The sequence below is a fragment of the Somniosus microcephalus genome, unplaced genomic scaffold (genome assembly GCF_052327205.1).
Source record: "Somniosus microcephalus isolate GS21.2 unplaced genomic scaffold, FLI_Smic_1.0 unresolved_chr1, whole genome shotgun sequence".
Lineage (NCBI taxonomy): Eukaryota > Metazoa > Chordata > Chondrichthyes > Squaliformes > Somniosidae > Somniosus > Somniosus microcephalus.
The window spans coordinates 39,610,537-39,628,148 of record NW_028225179.1 but is presented as its reverse complement, the minus strand read 5'-3'; the positions used below and the strand labels follow the sequence as shown (position 1 = coordinate 39,628,148).

At 47.8% G+C, this 17,612-nt stretch overlaps 1 long non-coding RNA gene across 1 annotated transcript in view; it reads left to right on the top strand.

The window, feature by feature from the left end:
* Window positions 1-6,677, top strand: part of LOC147094685 (uncharacterized) — a 34,433-nt gene extending 27,756 nt beyond the window's left edge. The window contains exon 2 of the long non-coding RNA XR_015074754.1: window positions 6,382-6,677. This is a non-coding gene — a long non-coding RNA (uncharacterized LOC147094685). The remainder of the gene's footprint in view (window positions 1-6,381) is intronic.
* The last annotated feature ends 10,935 nt before the right edge of the window (window positions 6,678-17,612 follow it).

Here is a 17,612-nt window from a genome sequence, read left to right as displayed (position 1 = left end):
CCCTCCTGCTCTGTGTGTGTGTCTGTATGTATGTGCGTGTTATCAGTCTGTCTATGTGTATGCATGGCAGTGTCTGTGTGTGTGTTTCTTGGCACCATGTGCAGATCCCGCATCTATATTACCCTCTACATTCCGCGCAGTGCCAGTTTCTGAGCTGCTGTCTGAGTGTCGGATGCAGTGACGTGTGGTGGGCCATCTTCTTCATCTCCACTTTCCTCCATTATTTCGGGGACAGGCTATGCGGGTGACAGATCTTGGTCATCTGAAATCAGAAAGGCACAAGAGTCAGGTTATGATGAGGGGAGGGGGGAAAGCAAGATATCCATGTATATAGCATCAGCAGCTTGTAAGTGAGAAGAGGTTGTGGGATGAGGGGATGTGGGATATGAGAAGAAGGATTAGGAATGAGCATTATTGACCCCCAGGGCTGCAACTTCCCCGTTGTTGCGGCCTCGGTGACTTCCCCTCCAATCATGTCGAGCACTGTCTCCTCCAGTTGGCAAAGGCCTGTACAGCGGTTTGGTCGCCTCCCGTCTGCCGCTGCTCACGGTGGTTGTGAGCCACCTTGGCCTGCAAGAGAAAGGGAAGTGTGTCAGTGAGTGCAGTGAGTGTTTAGTGATGTGTCTGTCAAAGTTGAATAGCTGTCGGTGTGTGCAAGGTGTGAGATGTGGCTGTGAGTGCAGTGAGTGTTTGTGTGATGTGTCTGTCAAAGTTGAATAGCTGTCGGTGTGTGCAAGGTGTGAGATGTGTCAGTGAGTGCAGTGAGTGTTTGTGTGATGTGTCTGTCAAAGTTGAATAGCTGTCGGTGTGTGCAAGGTGTGAGATGTGTCAGTGAGTGCAGTGAGTGTTTGGGTGATGTGTCTGCCAAAGTTGAATCGCTGTCGGTGTGTGCAAGGTGTGAGATGTGTCAGTGAGTGCAGTGAGTGTTTGTGTGATGTGTCTGTCAAAGTTGAATAGCTGTCGGTGTGTGCAAGGTGTGAGATGTGTCAGTGAGTGTTGCAGCAATGGTAAGGTTGTGAGGGTGAAATGAAGCTATGATTGTGAGGTCTGAGTGGTGAAACGTCGGTCAGTGATGGGGGTGTGATGCATTGAGCAGTGTCCGAGGCTTGTGGTGCAGATGCTGGGATATGACATTTGCTGAAGCCTTCACTCACCTTGACCTGCCGTGTGAGGTCGCTAAACTTCTTGCGGCACTGTATCCATGTCCGCGGGACAACACTATTGATCGTGACATGATACTGTTGACCGTGATGTAGCTAATGTTACCCCACTATTCAAAAAAGGTGGTAGAGAAAAAGCGGGGGATTATAGACCGGTAAGCCTGACATCGGTAGTGGGGAAAATGCTAGCGTCCATTATAAAAGATGTAATAGCAGAGCACTTGGAAAGCAGTGACGGGATCGGACAAAGTCAACATGGATTTACAAAAGGTAAATCATGCTTGACTAATCTACTGGAATTTTTGGAGGATGTAAATGGTAAAATAGATAAGGGAGAACCACTGGATGTGGTATACTTGGACTTTCAGAAGGCTTTCGATAAGGTCCCACATAAGAGATTAGCGTGCAAAATTAAGGCACATGGGATTGGGGGCAAGGTATTGACTTGGATAGAGAACTGGTTGGCAGACAGAAAGCAAAGAGTTGGAATAAACGGGTCGTTTTCCGAGTGGCAGGGAGTGACTAGTGGGGTACCGCAAGGATCGGTCCTAGGACCCCAGCTGTTCACAATATATATTAATGATCTGGACAAGGGAATTGGATGTAATATTTCCAAATTTGCAGACGACACAAAGCTGGGTGGGAGGCTATGCTGTGAGGAGGATGTCGTGAAACTCCAGTACGATTTGGACAGGTTGGGTGATTGGGCAGACACATGGCAAATGCACTATAATGTGGATAAATGTGAGGTTATCCACTTTGGTGGCAAAAACAGGACGGCAGATTATTATTTGAATGGCAATAGATTGGGAGAAGGGGAAGTGCAAAGAGACCTGGGTGTCCTTGTGCACCAGTCGCTGAAGGTAAGCATGCAGGTGCAGCAGGCGGTTAAGAAGGCAAATGGTATGTTGGCCTTCGTAGCACGAGGGTTCGAGTACAGGAAAAAGGATGTCTTGCTACAGTTGTACAGGGCCTTGGTGAGACCGCACCTTGAGTATTGTGTGCAGTTTTGGTCGCCTTACCTGAGGAAGGACGTTCTTGCCATGGAAGGAGTGCAGCGAAGATTCACCAGGCTGATACCTGGGATGGCAGGAATGACGTATGAGGAGAGATTGTGTCAATTGGGCTTATACTCACTGGAGTTTAGAAGATTGAGAGGTGTAAGGATTCCGGGGGCTTCTTTTAAACTGGTTTAAGGTAATCTACCTGGCCAGCAGTCTTTTTGCTGCTGCACTCTAAACCAGTTTACAAACAGCGGTTTCGAATCGCTACCCCTCCTTTAGTTCTGAGTGGAGGAACTTATAATTAATGATATTAAAACGGAACAAGTGGTTTGGATGAGAGCAAAAATCAAGCTTTATTAACTAAAAGAAACTATAATCAAAAATATCAAACTATCCCACACGAACACAGTGAAATTGTAAAACTATATAACGGGGGTTGCAGACATTGAAAACGAGGGATACAATGGCTACAATGTTATTTAAACAATCTTAGCAATTCCCTTAAATCACCATCCCCCCTTAACTCCTGCTTGGTTGCCTTGTTGAGGAGTCAGAAACTCTGCTCACATGTGGTCCAGCAAAGAGGAAGAGGAAGAGAGAGAGAGAGAGAGAGAGCTCACCTATGGTCCCAGGAAGTCAAGAGAGCGAAATAGCTTCAGCATCTATCTTTATACCTGGTGAGCCCCTCCCGTTCTGCCTTGCAAGGCTGTGTGCAAAATTCCCCACCCAAAAGGGTCCAATACACAAGAGAAAGCTGTGATAGGTTAACTCAAAGTGGTTGGATTGAGTTAATGTGATTTTCGGAGCTCCCTGTGCTGAAACAAAAGGGAGATACGACTGCTCTATTGTCCAGTACTGGGGTGATTTAAAATCCATTCAAATTTTAACGCTTCCCATTCACGATACAAAAGTCTCTTCTGCAGTTTAGATGTCCTCCACTCGATATACAAACAAATGCTAATAGCATTCAGTTGCTTTGTAAACAAAGCATTGACCTTTGTCTTCATCGAACCTTACTTCCAGACATACAAAGCTGCATTCCAAGCCTCTTTTGTCATTCGGCCATGTGGTGCGACTGCCACTCGGCCTCGGGCGACTGTCTGTGTGGAGTTTGCACATTCTCCCCGTGTTTGCGTGGGTTTCCTCCGGGTGCTCCGGTTTCCTCCCACAGTCCAAAGATGTGCGGGTTAGGTTGATTGGCTATGATAAAATTGACCCTTAGTGTTGGGGGGATTAAATACGTGGAGTTACGGGGATAGGGTGGGATATGTGTTGGTGTAGGGGTTACGGGGATCGGGTGGGATATGTGTCGGTGCAGGCTCGATGGGCCGAAATGGCCTCTATCTGCACTGTGGGGCTTCTGTGATACTTTAATCAAAAAAATGAATCTTCAGAACTGTAAATTATTGCGAATTCTTAGAGGGGATCTCATGCAAACCTACAAAATTCTGTCAGGCCTGGACAGACTAGATGCAGGAAGGATGTTTCTGATGGCCGGGGAGTCCAGAACTAGGGATCACCGTCTAAGGATAAGGGGTAAGCCATTTAGGACTGCAATGAGGAGGAATTTGTTCACCAAGAGAGTGGTGAACCTGTGGAATTCTCTGCCACAGAGGGCGGTGGAGGCCAGTTCATTAAATATATTCAAGAAAGAGTTGGATATATTTCTTAAGGCTCAAGGGATATGGGGAGAAGGCAGGGACAGGGTACTAACTTTGCATGATCAGCCATGATCTCATTGAATGGCGGAGCAGGCTCGAAGGGCCGAATGGGCTACTCCTGCTCCTATCTTCTATGTTTCTATGTGATGTACCCAGCTATCTCCTGCCACAGCCTTCTCGAAGTGTGCACTGATGGCTTCCTGCCCCGCTGCAGGAACAGGACAGCCTGCCTCCTCTCCACTGCCACGACCAATGCCTCCAGAGCCGCATCGGAGGACCTTGTGGCTCGTTCTCTTTGCTGCTGCTGAGACTTGTGGGCCAACTGCAATTCCAACCCCTACTTCAGTGACAATGAGGTGCTGCTGCATCAAAGCACCTCAACTCTAAGTAGTGGAGAAACACTAGGCCACACATTACAGGCCATTAGACTGCACAAGATATTAGCCCACCTGTTTAGCGCTGTGATCAGCACTACAATCATGTAAATGAGCAGACAGCATGAATTGTGCATGCTGCCTGGGCCACTCTGAACGGGGGCAGCCAAATAGCACTGGGCCATGACACCGCCCGTTTTCGGGCCATATCCAATTTCTAGGCCTAGGTTTGATGGGTTAAAAGTCCTGTTGCGAACATAAGGACATAAGAATAAGGAGTAGGAGTAGGCCATACGGCCCTTCCAGCCGGCTCCACCTATCAAAAATACCATGGCTGATCTTTGACCTCAACTCCACTTCCCCGCCTGATTCCCATAATGTTTGTGTACCAGCTGCATCATGCCAGCTGAGCTCAGGAGTTCAGACCTGGAGTTGGGCCCAAACACACAACCTTGTCTTCTGAAAGATAGAGAACTGCCAACTGGGTCCAGCTGCCAACTGATCCACGTCACATAAAAAGGAAACGCCTTTTCCCAGGATATCTCCAGAGAACAGAGCCACTCCCCGTGTGTGTGACTATAAATGCAGCAAACTCGGAGTCCGGATTCAGAACATTTCCACTCCAGCCGCCTGAATCTGACTCTGGAAAACATCACAGAAGATGAAAGCTCTGCTCTTGCTTCTTGGATTCCTGGTGCTGACTCAGGCCAGCCTCACTGGAGGGGAGATCGGTGGAGGCGCCAATTGGAAGATATTAGGAGGAGGAAGAGGTAGATTTGGAGGAGTAGGAATAGGTTTTGGTTTCTAGGTTTCTCTGATCTCTCCGCAGTCAGTGTCCAGTCAGTTTTATGTTTTAAACTATTGTATTCTCTGTTTGAATGTCACAGTTTGATTAATTGAGTGAAGGTGATTGTAAGAAAGTCTGAAGAATTTAACCTGAACCAGTTCCACGGGTAAATCCCCCGATTATTCAGCGGGTACCTCAGTGGGTCAAGGGAATGGCGGGTGTTTGCTGATCCAAACAGACCAGCAATAAAAGCACAAATTACTGGCCGGTGCCGAGTGGGCGGATCTCAGCCGCAGCATTGATCCGGTTAGGAGACTCTGTAATTGGCCTCAGTACCCAGGTACTGCGGAGGGGAAACTCCCAGTTGTTGCTTCCGATCACTGCTACCCGCTGCAAAGTGTGAGAGTGCGGACTCTGTGTGAGGACCGGAGCGGGAGATCCTTCAGTCCCTATCCCCCACACTCACTCTCCAGTCTCACAGATGAAGAATGGTGAATTGGGAGCGATGCTGGAGGTGTGAGAGGAACCGGTCCCCAGACAAGAGTCAGCTTTTCATTACAGGAGGGCAGGGAATGGGATCAAAAAGGTTTCAAAACAGGTTTATTTAATTGGAATAATTCTGCAGCCTTCATAGAGATCGGGATGTGAGAACACGGACTAAGTAGAGGAGGCAAGCGGTGAAATGATCAATTGCCAGTAGCTGGGTGTCAGTTTGGCTCAGTTGGGAGTTGAGTGAGCAAGTTGTGGGTTGATGCCCCAGTCCAGTACATACAGCCCAGCACTGGGGGAGTGCTGCACTGTTGGAGGTGTCATGTTGTGGATGAAACGTTAAACGGAGACCCTGTCTACCTGTTCATGGGGCAGGAAACATCTGGTGACATTATTTGGAGAGCTGGGAGTTCTCCCGGTGTCTTGGACCGACATCACTCTCTCATCCAACATGAGCAGAGACTCCCCATCCTGTCCAATCTCATTTGCTGTTTGTGGGACTTTGCTATGAGCTAATTGGCTGCCACGTTTCCTACAAAACAGTGTCGGCACTTCAGAAATAAGCCCTGGTCTGTGAAACTCTTTGGGCCCTTCTGGTGCCGGGAAAGGTTCTCCATCAATGTCAGATCTTTCCTCTCTGTGTCTCTGGTCTCAGATAACGGGTGTGGTGGGCTCCTTTCTGAGGAAATCCCCTTGGGCTGCCCTTCAGGACAAAGAGTGAGTCTGCACAGGTCGGGGGAGGGGGAGAGGTGTGCAGTTTCATTAAGTATAAAAGAGTTAATGTTCATGTGTGGTCCAGAGTCAGTCTTAGTAACACTGACAGACTCAGCTTCATGCTTTCTCATTGTTCTCCCTCCCTCTGTGTACAGAACCATCAATCAATTCATTCTTCATTTTGGATTTTAGTGCCCTGCACCTGGTATGGAGGAGCATGTCGTGAGGGCGGCTGTAACAGAGACGAGATGCTTTTCCCAAAAAAGTGCCCTGATATGTTACAATGCTGCTTTCTGAAATGATGAAAGATCCAGTGACGGATTCCCACCAGCCCGAGCTCTCCACGTTCTCACTGAATGAAACCTTCCTTCACGGGAAGCAGGCTCTGTTTGATTGTTTAGGTCCCGTAACCCCTGACCCTGTATTACTGCTGTCAGAATAATGGGCTGTACTCAGAAATAAAACTTACTGCATTGATCACAGCTTCACATCCGTGTCTTGTTTGTCTTCAGGGTCAATGTGTCCGAGGACAAGGTGTTCAGGGATGGGATGAGGCTAGGAGAAGATTTGGGAATCGCAGGAAATGGGAAGAGGAAACCGCTGCAGGGAATCTCTGCAAGTGCGAAATAACACATTCAGAAAGGTATTGAGATAAGACAGGTGTCCCAGAGTGTCGGCACTCTGACCGTTCAGGGTTCAGGATATCTCGGTTGAACGGATTTGTTCAGGCAGAATGGAAGCGGACATACTTTGCATCAGACCCACAGACTGAGGGGACACTGCAGAGGGAAATTTACTCTGTATCTAACCCGTGCTGTACCTGCCCTGGGAGTCTTTGATGGGACAGTGTAGAGCAGGGGTGGGCTATTATTTGGGCTGGAGGGCCGGTCAACAAGTTTTGTTGAGCTGTTGAGGGCCGCACACCAATGTTCCCCCGAAGGTCCGCAGCCGCGCACCTATGGTGAGGTCACGTGCAGGCCGCTCACCAGCTCCTGCCGCTGGAAGAGAAACTGCAAATTTAAAGGGACCGCGCACAAAAAAATAATTAGAGGGAACATTGCTGCTCAAATAAAATGAATTGTGTTCACCACAGCTACCATTAAAATTCGTTCTGGCATTTATTGTATAAAAACTCTTCATGTCGTTTGCACACTGACTAAAAATAACAACACTTATTAACAGGCTAACCAACATGATGCAGGTTCACCAGTCACTTTGAAAAGTGCTCGGTCTGTTTATTCCAAATGGTCTCAATTCATTCTTATAGTGGAAAATGAGAGATCGACTCTGCTTCCACTGGCGATTATAACCACGGTATAAGGCACAATCAAGGATAAAGTCATTGATACAACCTTTAAAAATTGCACATGAAAGTGCTACTTTGATGCTTCGGCAACCTCACTGAGAAATAATTAGGTGACTCGGAAAGTGATTTAATCCACAAATTGCGGCCCAGGTCAGCCATCAAATTGGGCTTGTTCATTGTCAACGTGCGATCACTCCTGAGAAAAGCCAAGATGCCGATAGAGTTTGTGGATTTTCACTTGAGAATGGCCACAGGTAATGCACCATTATAATGTACATTTCATCCCCGAGTGCTATTTATTACTGGGACTGGCCAACGACATCAATCTCTACAGCTCTCGCTCTCTCTCTCTCTCTCTCTCTCTGCCCCCCTTTCTCTACTTAGGAATACATAGGATATACGGCACAGAAACAGGCCATTCGACCCAACCAGCCATGCTGGCATTTATGCTGCACTCGAGCCTCCTCCCACTTTTCTTCATCTAACTATCAACATAACCCTCTATTCCCTTCTCCCTCATCAGCTTATCTACCCTGCGCTTAAATACACCGATACTATTCGCTTCAACCACTCCCTGTGGCAGCGAGTTCCACATTCTCACCAATCTTTATCTCTCACTGTCTCACTTACTCTCTTCCTGCCCCCTCTCTCTATCTCCATTTCTCTCTGTCTCTCTCTCTGCCCCGTCTCTCACCCACTCGTTCTTTCTCAGTCCTCTATCTCTGTCTTTCTGTGTTTCTCTCTCTTTCTCCCCCCTAATCTCCATCTCTCTGTCACTATCCCTCTGCCCTTCCATCTTGTCTATCTTTCTCTCCCTCTTGTCTCTGTCTCTCTCTCTCTCGCTGTCTTTCTATCTCTCTCTTTTTCACCCCATCAGTCTCTCGCTCTTTCTCCTTCTGTCTTTCTTCCTGTATCTCTCCCTGCCTTTGTCTGCTGTGATACTTTCTCTCTCGCTCTCTTTCTCTCTGTTCTGTGTCTCGCTCCTCTTCTCTCTTTTCTCTCACTCAGTCTCTCTATCTCGCATTCTGTCACTCACTCTCCTCTCTTTATATTATTCTCTCTGCCCCTCTGCTTTACTCTGTCTTTCTCTCAGTCTCACTTTCTCTCCCTCTCTATCTGTCTTTCTCTCACCCTTTCTGTCTCTACCCCACTATATTTTCCTCTTGCTCGCATTCCTTCTCTGTCTCTGTTTTTCTCTGTCTCTTTTTTCTCTCACTGTCTCACTTGATCTCTTTCTCTGTCTTTCTGCCCATCTCTCTTCCATCTCACACTGCCCTCTATCTCTGTTTCTCTGTGTCTCTGTGTATCTCTGTTTCTCCCCCTCCCTCCCTCTTGTCTCTGTCTCTCTCTCACTATCCTTCTGTCCCTCTGTCCCTTCATCTTGTCTTTGTCTCTCCCTTCGTCTCTTTCCTTCTGTATCTCTCCGTCATTATGTCTCATTTTGTTCTCACCCTGTCTCTCTATCACTGTCTGTCTTTGCCACCCTCTCTCACTCTCTCTAATTCTCCGCCACTATCCCTCCCTCTTCTCTCTCAGCTCTATGATTCTATCTCTCCTCCAACTTTTTGTTTATCTCCCCTTACGTCACTCTGTCTCACTCTCTCTCAAACTCTCTTGCTTTCTCTCTGACTCACTGTCTCGGTCTCTCTCTCTGTCTCTCTATGTCTTTCTTTATCTGTCTCTGTTTTTATGTCTTTCCTTCGCTCTCTCTCTCTGTCTCTCTGTTTCTCTCTCTCTCCCGCTCTCTCATTGTGTCTCCCCCTCTCTCACTCTGTCTCCCCTTCTGTCTCTATCTTTCCTGGTCAGCAGTGCTCCCTGCTGGTAGTTGTCGACACTGAGTGTCTGGGCTGACACAGGAGATCAGACCCCTGGGGGGATGTTCCAGTGATGCAGCCTGGGTCTGTGGATCCCGACCCTCAGCGACAGTCTGTACCTGTGGAGGCTGAGAGGGGGAAAAAAGGAGAGATCAATGTAAATTAATCACTAATGTTACCAGAGTTACTGTTAAATGGGGAGGGTCAATGCTGGCTGCATTTCACCAACAGGCCTCTAGGGGGAGAGGGGATATTTTAGGCAATGGCGCCACCTCCTGGTAGCAGGGAGTATTACACGTCAATATTCCTGGAACGATACAGCACGGGAGGACGCTAATCGGCCCATCGTGCCTGTGCCGGCTTATGAAAGCGCTACCCAATTAGTCCTACTCCCCTGTTATTTCTTCAAAGCCCTGCAAGTTTCTCCCTTTTCAAGTATTTATCCAATTCCCTTTTGTAAGTTGCTATTGAATCTACTTCCACAGCCCGTTCAGATAGTGAATTCCAGATCCTAATAACCCGCTGTATAAAAAAAATTCTCATCATCTCCCTGTTATTGAAGGGAGTGAAGATTGAATCCCCATTTTAAAGTAATCCGTTCTCTCCTGTTCCCATTGAACCGGCCAGTGTCCCGTGACCTTGAACCTGGGCATATAAAGAGGAAGACACACTGGAACAAGTATTTTGAAAGGAGATGATATCGATCGATAGGCACATGCTGGTTTAAATGATGGATATGGTGTTTAAATGTGGCAGCATTCAATTACAAGAAAACGATTTTAAATAGGCACAACTTTTAATAGATACGTGGTTTAAAATTATTCATGCAATGTTTAATTTATACTTGTTTTCTGAAAGTTTAGATATGCCATTTCAATATATAGATATGTTGCATTAAATTACACACACATATATAAATTCCACTAATAATGCTAGCTTATAAATACAATATTGCAGGAATATGCTATGTTGAGAGATAAGTATACCCGGTTACATTGTACACAGGCTGCCTTAAGTTAAATGCATGTAGCTTGGATTTATATTTCTAATCTTGTGAGTTATAGATAGGCCAATTTGTTCATGTTAATGTTTTAATTTATATAAATGCTGATTTGAAGTATATACATATAAAACATTATGCTGTGGATACTTAATTGAACTCTCTCATTGGTATACATACCTATCAACAACATCAACATGCATTTATGTAGCACCTTTAACGTAGTAAAACATCACAAAGCGCATCACAGGAGCGATTATCAAACAAAATTTAACACCAAGCCACATAATGAGATATTAGGACAGGTGACCGGAAGCTTGTTCAAAGAGACAGGTTTTAAGGAGCATCTTAGAGGAGGTACTGTCCCCCTCACATTCAAATCTGCCGTCATCACCCCCCTTCTCAAAAAATCTACCCTTGACCCCTCTGTTCTAGCAAACTACCGCCCCATCCCCGACTCTGTTTCCTCTCCAAAGTCCCTGAGCTTGTTGTCACCTCCCAAATCCATGCCCATCTTTCCTGTAACTCCATGTTTGAAACACTCCAATCAGGTTGAACCCCTGCCACAGTCCTGAAATGGCCCATATCAAAGTCACAAATGACATCCAAAGTGACTGTGACCATGTAAAACTGCCCCTTCTTATCCTTCTCGACCTGTCTGCAGCCTTTGACACGGTTGACCACTCCATCCTCCTCCAACGTCTGTCCTCCGTCATCCAGCTGGGTTGGGCTGCACTCACCTGGTTCCATTCTTATCGATCTAACCATAGTCAGTGAATCGCTTGCAATGGTTTCTATTCCTGCTTCCACACTGTTACCTCTGGTGTCCCCCAAGGATCTACCCTTGGCCCCCTCCTATTTCTCACCTTCATGCTGCCCCTCGGCAACATCATTTGAAAACACAGCGGCAGTTTACACATGTACGCTGAGGACACCCAACTCTGTCTCACAACCACCTCCCTCGACCCCTCTGCTGTCTCTAAATTGTCACACTGCTTGTCCGACATCCAGTACTGGATCAGCAGACATTTCCTCCAACTAAATATTGGGAAGATCGAAGCCATTGTCTTTGGTCCCAACCACAAACTCTGTTCCCTAGCCACCAACTCCATCCCTCTCCCTGGACACTGTCTGAGGCTGAACAAGACCGTTCACAACCTTGGTATCCCATTTGACACTGAGATGATCTTCCGACCACATATCCGCTCCATCACAAAGACCGCCTATTTCCAGCTATGTAACATCACTCAACTCTGCCCCTGCCTCAGCTAATCCGCTGCTGTAACCCTCATCCGCTACTGAAACCCTCATCCGCTACTGAAACCCTCATCCGCTACTGAAACCCTCATCCGCTGCTGAAACCGTCATCCGCTGCTGAAACCCTCATCCACTGCTGAAACCCTCATCCGCTACTGAAATCCTCATCCGCTGCTGAAACCCTCATCCGCTACTGAAACCCTCATCCGCTGCTGAAACCCTCATCCGCTACTGAAACCCTCATCCACTGCTGAAACCCTCATCCGCTACTGAAACCCTCATCCACTGCTGAAACCCTCATCCATGCCTTTATCACCTCTAATCTCGACTATTCCAATGTTCTTCTGGCCGGCCTCCCAATTTCCATCCTCCATGAAATTTAGCTCATCCGAAACTCTGCTGCCAGTGTCCTAACTCGCACCAAGTCTCGTTCACCCATCACCCCTGTGCTCGCTGACCTACATTGGCTTCCAGTCCAGAAACGTTCATTTTAAAATTCTCATCCTTGTTTTCAAATCTCTTCATGGCCTCGCCCCTCCCTATCTCTTTAACCTCCTCCAGCCCTACAATACATCAAGATACCTGCACTCCTTTAATTCTGGCCTCTTGAGCATCCCCGAGTTTAATCGCTCCACCATTGGTGGCCGTGCCTTCAGCTGCCGAGGCCCGAAGCTCTGGAATTCTCTCCCTAAACTTCTCCACATGTTGTATTTCTTTCCCTTCCCAAAATTTTGTTCCCCACACCCATTTATTTCCCCAAACCCCACCCCCATTTTTTCCCCCTTCCTCTCCCCCGGGTTTCTCCTCTCTCACCCACTGACTTTCAGCTTTAATGATCATCAGTGAAATATAGTTGCACACTTTAATTCTCAGTGCGGCTCCTCTTTAAGAGCGCTGTCCCACCTCCACTCTCTCATTGAGTCCGGCACGACTCTCCGTCACAGTGGGATGACGCAATGAAGCTGGGAGGAGAATAACGAAACGCCGCTGGGCGGAGATAAACCACATGTCTGTGCTCTGATTGGTCATAGCGTGTACACGGCGCTCAGCGATTGGTTCGGTGAGTTGACGTCACAAAGTCTGCGGGTGGTTCCACTGTGATTAGTCCATCGCGTTTTAGGCTGCGCTTTGATTGGGTAAGACAGCTGTCTGTTACACAGCGGCTTCTCCGATTGGCCGTAAGGCCTCCTCAGAGGGTGGGGATTGTCAGTGAGCCAGCGGGCGATGGATCAGTGTTGAGCGGCAGCAACAGGCAATGTCCCAGCCTGCGGCCCCCGCTCCTAATCCATCGGGGGGACTTGGGGCTGGGAATCCCCGCGAGGCCCGAGAGTAAATCCCCGATAAAGGGTTTCCAAAGGGAGCTTCCTATGTAAACATGTCACGCTGCAGCACCCGCTCCTGCCAGTGGCGGCGCTGCACCACAACTCTTCAAACCTCCTGGTGTCAGCCAGATAGCCCGGCCCCATTCACCAGGTGAGAGAGGGCAGCTCATTGGGATTATCCTGCTCTGTGTGTGGGGCTCAGTACCACAGCGGGTGAGAGAGGGCAGCTCACTGGTCACAGGCCCGGCATGGAGACTGGGACCTTCCTGCTCTGTGTGTGGGGCTCAGTACCACACTGGGTGAGAGAGGGCAGCTCACTCAGACATGGCTGGGGATGGAGCTTGGGATCTTCCTGCTCAATGTGTGGGTCTCAGTACTAAACCAGGTGAGAGAGTACAGCTAACTGGGCACAGGCCGGGCATGGAGCCTGGGATCTTCCTACATAGAACATAAGAAATAGGAGCAGGAGTAGGCCAATCGGCCCCTCGAGCCTGCTCCGCCATTCAATAAGATCATGGCTGATCTGATCCTAACCGCCAATCCACTATCACAGAACCATCTCCTGAATCTAACAGAATTAGACACACGAAATAGGAGCAGGATCAGGCTACATGGCCCCTGGGCCCGCTCCGCTACCCACAGGGCCATGACCGATCCGAACCGAGACTTATATCCAAATTCCTGCCCGCTCCCCGTAACCCTTAATTCCTTTTACTTCTAGGAAACTGTCTATTTCTGTTTTAAATTTATGTAATGATGTAGCTTCTACAGCTTTTTGGGGCAGCATATTCCATGGACCTACCACCCTCTGAGTGAAGTAGTTCCTCCTCATCTCAGTTTTGAAAGAGCAGCCCCTTATTCTAAGACTATGCCCCCTAGTTCTAGTTTCACCCATCATCGGGAACATCCTCCCCGCATCGACCCGATCCAACCCCTTCACAATCTTATATGTTTCAATAAGATCGCCTCTCATTCTTCTGAACTCCAATGAGTAGAGTCCCAATCTACTCAACCTCTTCTCCTATGTCCATCCCCTCATCCCCGGGATTAACCGAGGGAACCTTCTTGGTACTGACTCGAGAGCAAGTATGTCCTTTCATAAGTATGGACACCAAAACTGTACGCAGTATTCCAGGTGCAGTCTCACCCATACCTTGTACAACTGAAGCAATACCTCCCTATTTTTATATTCTATCCCCCTAGCAATGAAAGCCAGCATTCCATTGGCCTTCTTAATCACTTGCTGCACCTGCATACTAACCTTTTGAGTTTCGTGCACCAGGACCCCCACGAGGGAAATTAGAGAAGCGTGCAATAAGAGCACAGCTGTCATCATAGGTGACTTTAACTTACATATAGATTGGACTAGCCTAATCAGTAAAAATAATGAGGAGGAGGAATTCCTTGAGTGTTTAAGGGATGGTTATCTGGATCAATATGTCGAGGAACCAACTCGGGAACAGGCTATATTGGACTGGGTACTGTGCAATGAGAAGGGACTAATCAGTAATCTTGTTGTACGGGGACCCTTGGGTCAGAGCGATCATAACATGATCGATTTCTCACTCGAAATGGAGAGCGAAGAAATTGACTCAGAGACTAAGGTCCTGAATTTAAACAAGGGGAATTATGATGCCATGAGACGGGAACTGAGTAGGTCTGATTGGACAACGTTCCTGGGAGGACTGGAGGTAGATAAACAATGGCAAACATTTAAAGATAGAATGACAAAATTGCAAAAATTGTTTATACCAATCTGGCATAAAAGGAAATCTAAAAAGGTGACTCAACCGTGGATAACAGGGGAAATTAGAGACAGCATAAAATCCAAAGATAGGGCGTATAAAATAGCCAAAAAAAGCGCCAGAGCGGAAGATTGGGAACAGTTTAAGATAGAGCAAAGGAGGGCAAAGGGCATGATCAAGAGGGGCAAAATAGCTTACGAAAACAAGCTGGCGGAAAATATAAAAACTAACTCCAAAAGCTTTTATAAATATATCAAAAGGAAAAGACTGGTGAAAACCAAAGTTGGTCCATTGCAGTCAGATACGGGGGAATATATAATGGGAAATAAGGAAATGGCAGATCAACTAAATGCATACTTTGGGTCAGTCTTTACGAAGGAAGACACAAAAAACCTCCCTGGGATATCGGGAAAAATAGGGACATTGGCAAAGGAGGAACTGACGCAAATCAATATCTCTAAGGATATGGTGTTAAGGAAGCTAAAGGGATTGAAGGTGGACAAGTCCCCAGGGCCTGATAACATGCATCCTAGGGTACTGAAGGAGGTGGCCCTAGAGATAGCGGATGCACTAAGGATGATTTTTCAGAATTCATTAGACTCGGGAACAGTGCCGATGGATTGGAGGGTAGCTAACGTTACCCCACTATTCAAAAAGGGGGGTAGGGAAAAAGCAGGTAATTACAGACCTGTAAGCCTTACATCAGTTGTGGGCAAAATGCTGGAGTCCATCATTAAGGATGAAATAGCGGAGCACTTAGCAAATGGGGACAGGATAGGACAGAGTCAACATGGATTTACAAAGGGTAAATCGTGCTTGACTAATCTATTGGAATTTTTTGAGGGAGTAACTGGTAGAATAGATGGGGGAGAGCCAGTAGATGTGGTGTACCTGGACTTCCAAAAGGCCTTCGATAAGGTCCCACATAAAAGATTAGCATGGAAAATTGAGGCTCATGGGATAAAGGGGAAAGTTTTGGCGTGGATAGGGAACTGGCTGTCAGATAGAAAACAGAGAGTTGGAATAAACGGCTCATTTTCTGAATGGCAGGCAGTAACAAGTGGGGTACCACAGGGATCTGTCCTGGGCCCCCAGCTGTTCACAATTTACATTAATGACCTGGATCAGGGAGTCGGATGCAGCATTTCCAAATTTGCAGACGACACTAAACTAGGAGGGGGGGGTGGGCTCAGAGGAAGAGACCAGGAAGCTCCAGAGCGATTTGGACAGACTGGGCGATTGGGCGGATAAATGGCAGATGCACTATAATGTGGACAAGTGCGAAGTTATCCACCTTGGGTGCAGGAACGGGAGGGCAAATTATTATTTAAATGGCAATAGATTGGGAGAGGGGGAAGTACAGAGAGACCTGGGTGTTCTTGTACACCAGTCACTGAAGGCGAGCATGCAGGTGCAACAGGCGGTCAAGAAGGCAAACGGTATGCTGGCCTTCATAGCAAAAGGGTTAGAATACAGGAACAGGGATACCTTGCTGCAGCTGTACAGGGCACTGGTGAGACCACACCTCGAGTACTGTGTACAGTTTTGGTCGCCTCATCTGAGGAAGGATGTTCTTGCCATGGAGGGGGTGCAGCGGCGATTCACCAGGCTGATACCAGGAATGGCGGGAATGACCTATGAGGAGAGACTATGTAGTTTAGGGATGTACACACTGGAGTTTAGAAGATTGAGAGGGGACCTCATAGAAGTGTATAAAATTCTGACAGGTCTAGACAGATTGGATGCAGAAGGAATGTTTCCCTTGGCGGGTGAGAACAGAACTAGAGGACATAATTTAAGGATAAGGGCTAAACCATTTAGGACAGAGATGAGGGGGAATTTCTTCACTCAGAGAGTGGTGAACCTGTGGAACTCATTGCCACAGAGGGCAGTGTACGCCAGCTCATTAAATATATTTAAGAGGGAATTAGATATATTTCTACGGGCAAAAGGGGTTAAGGGTTACGGAGAGAAGGCGGGGACGGGATACTGAATTAAAGGATCAGCCATGATCTCATCGAATGGCGGAGCAGGCACGAAGGGCCGAATGGCCTACTCCTGCTCCTATCTTCTATGTATCTATGTATGTATCCCTTTGTACTTCAGTACTTTCCAGTTTCTTGCCATTAAGATAATAACTTGCTCTACGATTTTTCCTGCCAAAGTGCATAACCTCACACTTTCCAGTATTGTATTGCCAAATCTCTGCCCACTTACTTAGCCTGTCTATGTCCAGAGTCTGGGATCTACCTGTGCTCTGTGTGTGTGGGGTTCAGTACCAACCGGGTGAGAGAGGGCAACTCACTCAGCACAGGATGGGGATGGAACCTGGGATCTTCCTGCTCTGTGTGTGGGGCTCAGTACCACACCGAGTGAGAGAGGGCAACCCACTCAGCACAGGACGGGGATGGAACCTGGGATCTTCCTGCTCTGTGTGTGGGGCTCAGTACCACACCGAGTGAGAGAGGGCAGCTCATTCAGCACAGGTCGTGCACGGAGTCTGGGATCTACCTGTGCTCTGTATGTGTGGGGTTCAGTACCAACCGGGTGAGAGAGGGCAACTCACTCAACACAGGACGGGGATGGAACCTGGGATCTTCCTGCTCTGTGTGTGGGGCAAAGTACCACAGCGGGTGAGAGAGGGCAGCTCACTCATCACAGGCTGGATATGAAGCCTGGGTTCTTCCTGCTCTGTGTGAAGAGCTCAGTACCACACCCAGTGAGAGAGGGAACCTCACACCAAACAGGCCTGGGATGGAACCTGTGATCTTCCTGCTCCGTGTGGGAACCTCAGTACCTCACCAGGTGAGAGTCACATGTTGCGAGAGACCGAGTGTTAATTATTGTGCCCTGCCCTGATTTGGGCCCCAATCTCTGTTGCTTTTCCTCCCCCAGCTCCTGCTATGTCCAGCCTGGTGATGTCGGGTACCTGGGCTGAGGAGTTTCTGGTCACTGAGCCGACCCTAGGCACATCGCAGG